Source organism: Peromyscus eremicus, chromosome 15 (genome assembly GCF_949786415.1).
Source record: "Peromyscus eremicus chromosome 15, PerEre_H2_v1, whole genome shotgun sequence".
NCBI lineage: Eukaryota > Metazoa > Chordata > Mammalia > Rodentia > Cricetidae > Peromyscus > Peromyscus eremicus.
In genome coordinates, this window is record NC_081431.1 from 52,966,736 (window position 1) to 52,980,214 (window position 13,479).

Genomic DNA, 13,479 nt, shown 5'->3' on the forward strand with positions numbered 1-13,479 from the left:
AGAATAAAAGAAATAAACTCATGAATATGAAAGAAATCAAGTGGTGTCCAAACGCTTGCCCTAAAAAAAGTTGGGGAAAAAGATAGATCAAAATTAAGATCCTTTTAACTGATGAGCCATATTTAAAAAGCACGTGTAGCAAAAAAAAAAAAAAAAAAAAAGGGATCCCATTTAGATTTAAAAGTGATATTAGAAAAATGGAAATTCAATGATGGATTTGCAAAAAGCCTTGGCATCATAGAAAAATGTTAAACCTACTAAAATTAGTAAAAAAACATTTTAGAGACATAAGAACTGTACTTTAGAGTGAGGATAATGAATGTATCCATGAAACCTGTGTTGGGCAATGAAACGGAAATTACAAGGATTTGTGTGATTGTTAGACACAGCCTTAAATTATTGTGTCGTTTGACAGACCTCATCCCTCCTGTCATGTTAACTAGTCACATTCCAGATGTCACAGGTCTCCAGGCAAAGGCGAAATGCATTCTCATTTCCAAAGCAGACTATTAAAAAGCAGTATAATAAATAAAAAAGCATAAACAAATACAAAATGTTGTAATATAAATAGGTGTTATAAATATTTGTTATTTTTATTTTATGTTATAAATGAAATATGATGTTCTTTTATCTGAATTCTGTATACATGCAAACATCACAAAGCTGAGTTGCTTGATTTACTGATTTATGTACTCTTCTTCCTCTTGCTGATGTATGACTCAATCAGTGCTAACTTTCTGAAACTGGTAAACTTGGATAAAAATCTCTGACAAAGGGAGACGAACCTGGGAAGAGTTAGGTAAGGAGGTGAATATGATCAAAATACATTCCCTAAAATTCCCAAATAGAGACACAATAGGCTGGCTGTGTTCTTACATATCATGAATATATAACTTGACAATGATAGTCCAACACACAAGCAGTACTGACACAAAAACTGAGTTGGATGAGCAACATTCCCAGTGCCTTGCTCATCTCGGGCAACTACATGTCCTGCTTCCTTTTTAACAGTTTGTTGTTTAGTTTTTTGTTTTTGTTTTTGTTTTTGTTTTGTTTGTTTTTTGTTTTTCAGTTTTGTTCTAATAACTGAGCAAGAATGAACATTTGCTAAATCAAATGGCTTCCATATTTGTTTCATTTATTACAATCAAGTTTTGGTCATAAATTGAGTATTTGTCAGTACAGTTTTCACTCTCAGAATTAAAAGTTGGATAATGACAAAAATCACTAAGAATTGTAAAAAAAATTTTTAAAGGTTTATAATTACACAGGCATCAGATTTTGAAATTTGCAGACCATAGAATTAAGTCTGGTACCCAGACTGCAACACAGACAAGATCACATAAATAGAGACTATAAGAGGAAGGTCTGTAACATAGGCCCTGGAAATACACACATTTAAAATGAAGCAGAACAGTTGAAGAGATTACAGATAAATGAAAAAGGGTATAGGAGGCAAAGAGGATGGTGGGATGTAGGCTAAAGTATAGATCCATACCTAGCACACAATAATATCATTGAAGGACACAACATATAGAAGCTTCCAACATAAGTAGAGCCATTAAAGCTCAATGAACCTCAATGTTAGAAAAGAATAATGTGGAAATAAGGTGCAAAGTAACATGTAGTTAAAAATAAAGCAACGGAATATGAGAAATAAGAGAAATAGGGATAACAGAAAATAAGCTAAAAAAGACATTTAATAAAACTCGGGAGTAATTAATTTGAAATGACCAGCAAATAGATATGCCTCTGATAAGATTAATCAGAAACTGAGAATATACAACATTAAACAGTGTTAATACTAAATAATGAGGCTGTTGGAAACAGAGTCAAGCTGATATATTTGAAAATGTTTACAATAGTTAAATTCTTAGTAAAATATGGAAGTTGGTACAATTAAAATTGAATAAAAAATTACAAATACCAAATAGAAAGTCGTAAAAACAAAAGATATAGATTCCATCTTCAGTTAAAAATCATGAACTGATCAGCAGAAGGCCTATGAACTCTTCTTACTCCACAGCATGTGCAGTGATGGTCTGTGTGGACTAAGGCCAGTGTTCAGGCAGAGGAGATCATAACTGGGGTGATAGATGTGGGACTGGGTCCAAAAAAGAGTAAATAAGCCTCTCCTCTAGTTCCTGACACACTCTAGTTCCTGACACACTTAAAAATTCACTCATGGTGATGTGAGTAGCAGTCCAGTCATTCTTGTTCCACATCTAGTATCCTCCTATGAGTGAGTACATACCATGTTTGTCTTTCTGAGTCTGGGTTACCTCACTCAGGATGATTTTTTCTAGATCCATCCATTTGCCTGCAAACCTCATGATGTCATTGTTTTTCTCTGCTGAGTAGTATTCCATTGTGTATATGTACCACATTTTGTTTATCCATTCTTCAGTTGAAGGGCATCTAGGTTGTTTCCAGGTTCTGGCTATTACAAACAATGCTGATATGAACATAGCTGAACAAGTGCTCTTGTGGTATGATTGAGCATTCCTTGGGTATATGCCCAAGAGTGGTATAGCTGGATCTTGGGGGAGATGGATTCCCAATTTTCTAAGAAAGGGCCATATTGATTTCCAAAGTGGTTGTACAAGCTTGCATTCCCACCAGCAGTGGAGGAGAGTTCCCCTAGCTCCACATCCTCTCTAGCATAAGGTGTCTTCAGTGTTTTTGATCTTAGCCATTCTGACAGGTGTAAGGTGGTATCACAGAGTTGTTTTGATTTGCATTTCCCTGATAATTAGGGATGTTGAGCAATTCCTTAAATGACTTTCAGCCATTTGAGTTTCCTCTGTTGAGAATTCTCTGTTTAGTTCTATAGCCCATTTCTTAATTGGACTGTAGGGCATTTTGATGTCTAATTTCTTGAGTTCCTTATATGTTCTGGATATCAGTCCTCTGTCAGATGTGGGGTTGGTGAAGACCTTTTCCCATTCTGTAGGCTGTCGCTTTGCCTTGTTGACCGTATCTTTTGCTCTACAAAAGCTTCTCAGTTTCAAGAGGTCCCATTGATTGATTGTTTCTCTCAGTGTCTGTGCTACTGGTGTTCTATTTAGGAAGTGGTCTCCTATGCCAATGCGTTCAAGACTACTTCCTACTTTCTCTTCTAGCAGGTTCAGAGTAGCTGGATTTATGTTGAGGTCCTTGATTCACTTGGACTTAAGTTTTGTGCACGGTGATAGATATGGATCTATTTGCAGCCTTCTACATGTTGATATCCAGTTATACCAGCACCATTTGTTGAAGATGCTTTATGGAAAACAGGACCCAAAGAAAGACATGGGGATCGCCCAATGACGGAGAAATGGAAGAGATCTACATGAACAGCCTGGACATGAGTGGGGGTAATGAAGAGCGAGGGTCGAGGGAAAGAGAGCTTGGGAAGCGGGAGATCCCAGCTGGATCAACAACAGAGAGGGAGAACAAGGAATAGGAGACCAGGCCCTCTGAATTGGTGAGACAGTTGATTGGCCTGATCTGTTTGGGAGGCATCCAGGCAGTGGGACCGGGTCCTGTGCTCATTGCATGAGTTGGCTGTTTGAAACCTGGGGCTTATGCAGGGTCACTTGGCTCAACATGGGAGGAGGGGACTGGACCTGCCTGGACTGAGTCTACCAGGTTGATCTCAGTCCGTGGGGGAGGCTTTGCCCTGGAGGAGGTGGGAATAGGGGGTGAGCTGGAGGGAAGGTGAGGGAGGTGGGAGAGGGGAGAACAAGGGAATCCATGGCTGATATGTAGAACTGAACTGTATTGCAAAATAAAAAAAAAAAAAATCACTCATGACTACACAAGTGCATGCACACACATGCACAGACGCACACACGCATGCATATCATTTCAAGAACTTGCTGAAGACTGAATAACAAGCATTCTGTGATCCAAGGTCCGTAAGCCACATGCTCGGGTGAAGTCTTTAACACCAGAACCTCTGATGTCAGGGAAGGCCTCCTTCCTCCACAGACTGGCTCAGGCAGGTCTGTCCCAGTCTTTGCTATGCTTAATAAAGGGGGAAGGAGATAAGTCATTTTGTTGTTTTGTTTCCTTCCTTTTTTATTTAATTTTTTTCATACAATATATTCTGGTAACTCTTTCACTTCCTCTTACTACTCTCATATCCTTCCCACCTTCCACCCACCCAACAACATGCCCTTTCTTTCTCTCCCTTTAGAAAACAGACAAATAAACAAACCAGGATATTAAACACACACACACACACACACACACACACACACACACACACAAGAAATACACAAAACATACAAAAGCATAAAATCAGAAACCATAATATAGAACCCAAAGCAAAAGATGAGTAAGACAAAGAATGCTCAAACAAAGCAGTATGAGACAAGTCTGTACAAATACTGCTGAATTAATTTTGCATTGGCCATCTGCGGCAGGGCATAGACTACCCTTATGTGTAGTTAATATACCCAATGGGACTCCATTGGAGAAAACAAGTGGGTGTCCATTGCAAATGGTCTCTTGGTCAAGGGAAGAAGCCCCAAAAGAAAGGAAACAAACAAACAAACAACAACAAACCAGTGTCTTGTAGCCACACAGGACTGATGCACATATGAATACACAGAAAGGAGGAAGTAACTCCTAACTATGCATGTTTATCCATTTTTGCTGAGGGGACTCATTAACTATAAGTAATTTTATTGGTTTTGGTTGACATGGCTCTAGTGGATTTTACAGCATGTCTGAGAGCAGTGAAGCATGGACAGTACCATCTTCCTCCAATAGATATGGATTTTTTTATGACTACAGTTGTGTGGGAGACCTGCTCCCACTTTTCCCCCAGGGTACCCTTGAGGAAAGAGGGATGAGAAATACTTAGATATAAAGATAAAGGGGAGAGAAAACAAGACAGAAACACAGGAAAGCTTCAGGTTGGCCTGGATCAACGTCCACCATTCCCTTCTGCCTCTTTGAAAGGGCTTTTTATAGGAATGCCAAGAGGTGGAGCAAAAGACCTCCCCCAGCACAGCCAAGTGCAGACCCTTCCAATCACCTGGTAACCACGCATGTGGTCAAGCCATCTCTTAATACAGCCCTGCTGGGTAAAGCAAGCTCAGATCTTACTAGGAAACTTCTGTGGGCCTCCATACAGTTGCTGGAGTACAATGTGTGTTTGCACTGTCTCTTCTGGGGTTTCTATATTTGCTCAAAGGTACTTTATGTATCTTTGCAGTGATTGCCACCTTGCACATATTTTGCATACTATTAACATTTTCTAAGAGTGGAGTGGAGCATCTAGAAATCAGAAGGCTAGATCAGGTGATGGGTAGCAGACCTGAACTTGTTAGTGATTCAGGTTATGAAACATTGCCCAAAAGATTTGTGTAAGGGTAACTGAAGTCGTGTATACATTCCTATAATTTTTAAAAGAGAACTTTATGCTTTCTTATCCTTACACCCATCTCACAAGGTTTCTCATACCCAACCAATTAAACAGTGCACTTCTTCTCAGGGATCAAACTGTCATTTGTCTAAAATGATGAAAGCAAGAGGCGCAAAAAGATCACAAGCAATCCTTAGAGGTCAAGGAGGGACTCTCCAAAATCACTTTGGAAAAAGTCAGATACCACAAGGCATTCTTGACTTAACCAATACAATCTCTGCTGCTGCCTTTAGAGGTTAAAGGTTACATTAAAAAAAATCCATATATCTTCAAAAGCCATAGTAAATACTAAATGAGAACATTACATGTAATTACCAACACTGTTATGAAAACATAGAAAGGACACTCTTCTCATGTTCCACTCCCTTGTCCATGCATGGGTAAACAAACGGATCTGAGGACATTTAGTTAATTGGCTCTACAGAAATCCTTGCTTAAGCAATCAGAAGTAGGAAAGGCCTTGAAAGCAACATTAGCATTATTATTTCTCATTAGCTTCCTGCACTTGGATATAGGCCTTGTGGGATACAGAATGTATGTCCTTCACTGACTTACATAGTAAAGAAGATTTTACCTATATTACAGTACCTTTGTTTTGTCTTGAATAAGCAACAGAAATACTGAGTTTGGAGCAACATTTTACAGTTTTGGTTTTTTTAGGGGTGAAGTTTTAGTACTGTTGTTCCAAGTACATGTCCAAGTCTTGTCATTTTTAGGCTCTTGACGTTGGCTCAAAAAAAAAAAAAAAACCTATGTAAATGTAAATTTTAGTCAATCTTGGAACATTGTCTTCTAAGTCCAGGAAGACCATTTCACGCTTTTACAGAGCATTCAAATCAGTCACTATGTCAGCCCCTCGTTATGTTGGAAGGCAGCTTCCCTGTGCTGAGTTCATCACCTCTTACAGCTGGCTGTTCAACTGTGAACCCTATCTTTGTGTCTAAGAGTGCATTGCCAGGCCAGCTAAGTTCTGCTTTCTCCAGTAGCGAGTCATGACTTGACTTCTGTGGAGATAATCTGAGTCAATGAGGCAATTTGTCAGCTGCTCTGCAGCAGGAAGAGGCACTTGAGCAATGAATTCCAGAGGCTAAGAGGGTATTTGTGGTGTTTCACAAAAGGCTTTAATCAGCTATAAGGGTAGATGAAGAGAATTGTGATGTCATGTGGTGTGAAGGTGCTGTGGATTTTAGGATGGCACTTGTGATTCTTATATATGGATTATTTCAAGGCTACTATCTGTGGAGGTTAAGTTACTTGTCTTTTGCAGTAGTGTAGAAAATGTAGCAAAATCCCACCGCAGTATTTGCTGTTTGTGATATTCAAAGAAACTCATTAGGTGTTGAGCCTCCTCTTTGTAGTTGGTGGCTGAAGAACCAAGAATTTGCCTTTACCACTTTTTGAGATATTCTCCAAATAGCTTCCCAGATGGGAACTTGTGTATGAATTCTGAATATAGCTTCATTCAAAATCAACCTTGTTTTGTCCGATAAGTTGTTATGTGACATGCTACATGCAGTTTCCTCAATAGATGTCATTATAAAAAAAAAATCATAATCACAACAGAATCTGAACAAGAAACAAGAAGAGAGTGGAAGAATATTCCAGATCCTAAAATTTTGTAGCCAGCAAAAATGATTGTGTGTTTTGAATGAGAATGGCCCTTGTGGGCTCTCATATTTCAATGCTTACTCCCCAGTTGGTGAAACTGATTAGGAATGATTAAGATGTGTGGTCTTCTTAGAGAAGGACTGTCACTGTGGTTAGGCTTTGAGGTTTCAATAAAAGCCCATGATATTGCCAGTTTCTCTCTCTCTCTCTCTCTCTCTCTCTCTCTCTCTCTCTCTCTCTCTCTCTCTCTCTCTCTCTCTCCTTCCTGATTATGGATCAGATGAAAGCTCTCAGTTATTGCCCCAGCACCATGCCTGCCTGCCTGCCGGCTGCCTGTCTCCCTGCCATGATAGTCATAAATTCTCACCCTGTGAAATCATAATCCCCAAATTAAATGTTTTATTTTATAAATTGTCTTGATCATGATGTATTAGCACAGCAATAGAAAAGTAACTAAGATAATTATCCTTGAAAGGTGAAGGATATATATTTTCTCAAAATCTGAGGGAATCTACCACCAAAATATCTGAGAGAAATGTGAAACATTTTCTTAGTCAGGAAGAATATGAAATATTAAAAAGATCTACATAAAAAAGATTGCATAGAAAGAGACAAAATAGAACAAAAATCTATTTTCCTCATCCTTACACAATTAACTCTACAAGCTGGCATTATGAAATGGCCTGTATATGCAATAATATGTATTTGTCAAAAATGTTAGAAAACTTTATAGCATAAATTATAAACATTAATGGATCAACATGTTTTAAAAATCAGTGAGGAGGTGGGGAATCTCAGGATGGAATTTGGATTTTTAACAAGAGAATTAGCTGCACTCCAAATAGCATAATGGAATTCAAAGTGGAGGGGAAGTGATACTAACCTATAAAGCAGAAAGTTACTTCAATCTATATGACTAAAGGCAAAAAGAAGTAGACATTACTTTAGTCGGTGGAGTTGTTTCTTGCGTGAGACTAATAGTCATGAAAACACTGTGCCTGCAGGGTAGGACTACAAAGGATGAAGGACTTACAGTCTAACTGTTGGAAAATGACTTCAGAGACCAAGAAGACCAGAAGAAACTGTGTAGCATTGAAATAGAATTTGAACATTTGTCTGAATTTCTCTTAGCTTGATATAGATATAGATGGGAAGACCTTGGAATTATTATAGATGTATATTTATTCACACATTGTGACACAAACATGCAACTCCTAATTCTTGTCAGTTGAGAGGGGCTAAAATTTTAACCCCTTAGCTTAGTGTCAGTGTACGTTCAACTCGCAGATCATGTTTTCTAATTCCACTATCTAATAAAAACACCCACAAATAGCTGGGCCATGTGTTGTTCTGTTTTTTTAGTTTTCTGAGCAACCTACATCTTGGTTTTATTATGGCTTCTCATGTTACAGAAAGGAGATCATGAGATATAAAGGAAAATTATGTGTGAGGATAAAGAGAAGACACTAGAAGACTTATACCATGAAAACAGGGGTGAGGACTATTGGGGCGAGGAAGGGAAGCACGAATGATGGCTGGTGGCATTAGGGATGATGAATTAGAACAAAGTACAGTGACTCATTTATATGGAAATGCACCAGTGAAATCGATTCCTTTTTATGATATTTTGAAAAAACAGATGTATTTACTTTATGTGTATGAATGTTTTGCCTGCATGTATGTATGGTTATGTATGGCATACATGTGCTCACTGTCTGTGAGAGCCAGAAAAGGATGTCAGATTCACTGTAACTGGAGTTACAGATTGTTTTGGACTGCTGGCCCTGAGTCCTCTACAACAGCAGCAAGTGCTTTTTAACTGCTGAGACATCTCTTCAGCGTCCTTGTTTGTATGTTTTAAAAATACTCAAAAATTTATTCTTGGATAATTTCATACAAGTGTGGAATGTATTTTGATCATATTTACCACTTGAACCTGGGGTTCACCTATTCAGCAAGACTTGCTGGCCAGCCTCAGGGAACACGTTTCTGCCTCCCCAAGGCTGAGATAACAAGGGTGCATCATTACACCCAGCTTTTTAAGAGGGTGCTAGGAATCCAAACCCTGGTCCTCATGATAATATGTAAAGCACTTTACTGATCACGTCATCTCTTCTTCTCCAAAATTCCATTAAAAAAAAAAGTAACCATGGCTCTTTCTTGAATGTCTTATCTTAGAGCTTAGTAGAGAATACTAAAGAGAAACCTCAATTATCTTGTAATGTCAGAAAATAGGGAAGTGCTAAAAAATGTTATAGGACAATGCTAAAAGTATACTGAGTTTCTTAGAGTTTCTATTGCTGCAATGAAACACAGTGATCAAAAATAAAGTTGGGGAGGAATGTCTTTATTTGGCTTGTGTAGGCAGAGTTTTCCTGCCCCACAGTCATTCTCAAATAAACACACTGAGGCTTATATTAATTACAAATGCTCACCCAATAGCTCAGGCTTATTACTAAATTGATCTTACATTTAAGTAACCCATATTCCTTATTTATGCTCTGCCACGTGGTGGTGGTACCTTTATTAGCATGACACATTCATCTCCTGCTCCCTCTGCATCTGCTGATGACTCCAAACTCTGCCCTTCTTCCTCCCAGCATTCTCCTAGTGTTGCTTTCTTGCCTAACTTTATTCTGTCCAGCTATTGCCCAGTCAGCTTCTTTATTAAGCCAATCACAGCAACATATTATTGACACAGTGTAAAGGAATATTCCACAGTAGGCTTACACTTCTATGTTGCAGCCCATGATTGAGGGAAGCCAGGACAAGAACTCAAACAGGGCAAGAACCTGGAGGCAGAGGCCATGGAGGAGTTCTGCTTACTGGCTTGCTCCACATGGCTTACTCAACCTTCTTATAGAACACAGGTCTACCAGCCCAGGGATAGCACCACCCACAATGAACTGGGCCCTCCCACACTAATCACTAATTAAGAAAATACCCTACAAGCTTGCCTACAGCCTGATCTTATGGAGGGATTTTCTTAATTGAGGTTACCTTCTCTCAGATGACTTTTAGCTTATGTCATCTTAACATGAAATTATCCATCACACTGAGGTTACTCAAAAGATATCCCAAAGTCCTGACTGGAACTCTAAAAAACATACACACACAAAATCTGAATATTTTTGGATTATTGTAAAGTACTAACTAAATATCTGTGAGTTCATACTGGCTAACTTATGTATAAACAACTGGAAGAGTAGAAACAATTTCTACTATGAAAGAATTACAAATCACTTGCACTACTCTCCATTTAAGTGTTAGAGCATCATTTCCAACTTCTTTGGTAGAAGCTGTTATTAGTAATTGCTTCCAAACAAATACAGTGTAAAAAGAGAGAGAGAAGTCACTCAATAGTGCAGAAATCCAGAAATACCAAGTGAACAGCATCAGTGTTTCCGATGATAGTATGAACCCTGATAAGATGGAATGAATGATATTGGTGCTTCATTTAAATTTTTTTTCAAAAAATCCAGGACCCAAACTAATCCTGAGAAAAACATCAACTCTGAATGATGTTATTCAAAACATCATATTTCCCAAAGTCATCAAAGAATGACTAATGTCTAAACAACTGTCACTGTCCAAGTAAGCTTCAGGAGACAAAGGATTAGGTTTACTGTGATTTCCTATATGAGATTCTGACACAGGGAAACATACATTGGGTTAACTGTAAGGACATTTAAGCAAGATGTGACATTATTTAATTTTCATGGATCATTATTGTGTTAGCTGGAAATTGCAGCATGGTAATATCAGAAGTTTAAAAGAGGAGAAACTGAGCATCAATATACAGAGATTATATGTATTCTTTGCAATCATTCAATAAATTGAAAAGTATTCTAAAACTGATAGTTTATGGATAAGCTAATATCCGTTTATCAAAAAGCTAATGTAATAACATCTATCAAATAGCTGCCATCCTTGTATTAGCTCTCCACCACTTATGAATAATTTATCAATGCAAAGCACAAATAATCCATTTACAAAGAGAAAAGTTTTATTTTGACACATAGTTTTAAGGTTTTTAGTCCATGATCAATTAGCCTATTTGTTTTACAAATAGCAAAAAGACATACAATACAATAGCAAGAAGACATACATACAAAGAAGAACTGCTCATCTCAGGCCAGAAAGCAGTAGAAAGAACGAGGAAGGGCTTGGAACTCCATTTTCACCTTTGAGGATATGGCCACAGTGTCTTGAGAACTCCCCACTACAATTCATGTCTCAGAGGTTCCACCACCTTCCAATATAACAATAACTGGGGACAAGCCTTTGATGGACTTCTGAGTGGAAATGAAGATCCAAACCATATATTAAGTGAAACATCTTATCAGGATAAAAATGTACAAGTGGTTGAAACTCACCAAGACTTTCCTAATGAACTTTTACTTACTTTTCCAAAGTTCAGATTGATGTTATTCTCTATTTTTCAGGCTTATTGCTTTGTTTATCATATTCATTTTCTACTCAGGGATGCCATTACCATCACATTTATGTTTTATGGTTTTATCTGGAATTTCTCTAAATCAAGAACTATGATTAGCTTTCCTCCTACATACACAGTCTCCAGAAATCACTAGAAGTAGAAATAGTTTTCAATGTGTGCTTATTAAATGCCTGGTAATAGAGACAGGGAGAGAAAAGGAATTAAGGGCAAAGCCTTGGGTCTGCAATACAGGAAATGTCAATAAGAAGACAAAGAAGTAATGTGGTGATATATTGTGTACCCCAATAAAGCTTGCCTGAGGATCAGAGGACAGAGACAGCCACTAAATTAGACAGAGAGGTCATACAGTGGTGTCACACCTTTAATCCTATCACTCGAGAGGCAGAGATCCATCTGGATCTCTGTGAGTTCAAGGCCACACTGGGCTACATGAGAGAAACAGAATCAGGCAATGCTGACACGCCTTTAATCCCAGGAAGTAATGTGGCAGGACACAGAAAGGCATGAGAAGACAGGAACTCTCTCTGTTTAGACTGAGGATTTCATAGAGGTAAGAACATGTAGCGGACTTGCTCTGCTTCTCTGTTCTTTCAGCTCTCACCCCAATATCTGGCTCCTTCAGCTGTCACCCCAATATCTGGCTCCGAGTTTTCTATTAATAAGACCTTTTAAGATTTGTGTTACATAGTAACAATGAAGACAAAGAAGAAACTGTGAAAATAAGATCATAGGGTACTATGAGTAAGAAAGGCCAGGACTGTGGGAGACAGCAAAGGGAATTTCAAAATGAAAGGTCAGTAGAATCAAATTCATCAGAGAAATAATGGAGACTATTTAGAAAGACTGGGTATTGTAAGTTGAATTGTGTCTCTTGAAAAAAAGTTCATTAGAGTCATAAACTGTAGTAACTGAATGTGGCCTTACTTGGAAATAAGGTCTGCAAAAGTAATCAAGTTTAGATGAGCATATATTGAATGAGGTGTCTTAAGAAAAGAAGAGGGCTTTTTCCTCCAGCCAAGCAAGATCCCCAAGGGAAAGGTGGCCAAGGGGAAGAAAATGGCCCTGGCCTCTGAAGAAACAGGAGGCCAAAAAGATAGTGAATCCTTTGTTTGAGAAAAGGCCTAAGAACTTCGGCATTGGGCAAGACATTCAGCCCCAAAGAGATCTTACAGGCTTTGTCAAGTGGCCCGCCTACATTAGGCTGCAGCGGCAAAGAGCCATCCTCTATAAGCTGCTCAAAGTACCTCCTACCATTGACCAGTTCCCCCAGCCCCTGGACCTGCAAACGCCTACCCAGCTTGCCCACAAGTACAGGTCTGAGACAAAGCAGGAGAAGAAGCAAAGGCTGTTGGCCCGTGCTGAGAAGAAAGCGGCTGGCAAAGGGGATGTCCCAACTAAAAGACCACCTGTCCTTCGAGCAGGGGCCAATACAGTCACCACCTTGGTGGAGAACAAGAAGGCTCAGCTGGTGGTAATTGCCCACGATGTAAACCCTGTTGAGCTGATGGTCTTCTGTCTGCCCTGTGTCAAAAGACAGGGGGTCCCCTACTGCATCATCAAGGGAAAGGCCAGGCTGGGGTGGGGGGGTGTTCCACACGAAGACATGTACCACTGTTGCCTTCACACAGGTTAATTCGGAAGACAAGGGTGCTCTTGTCATAACTCGAAAGATATGATAAGTCATTTCAGATCTGCTGCCACTCGGGAGGCAACATCCTGGGTTCTAAATTTGTGGCTCGATTTACCAAGTTTGCAAAGGCCAAAGAACTGGCCACTAAACTAGGTTAAATGTACACTGCTAAGTTTCCTGTACATAAACATAATTACAAACTTTTTAAAAAAAAAGAAAAGAAAAGAAAAGAAAAGAAAAGAAAAGAAAAGAAAAGAAAAGGGAGATTAAGACACAGAAACACGGAGACAGAATATAGGCTAGAAGCCTGTGAATGAGTGATTTTAGCCAAGCAACTCTCAAGAGAGTTGAGCCCTGCTAGGGAAT

General features: G+C 38.8%; 1 pseudogene; it reads left to right on the top strand.

Annotated features, from left to right (window-relative positions):
- The first annotated feature begins 8,555 nt into the window (after nucleotides 1-8,555).
- Nucleotides 8,556-13,271, top strand: LOC131924936 (large ribosomal subunit protein eL8-like; annotated as a pseudogene).
- Nucleotides 13,272-13,479: the final 208 nt, after the last annotated feature.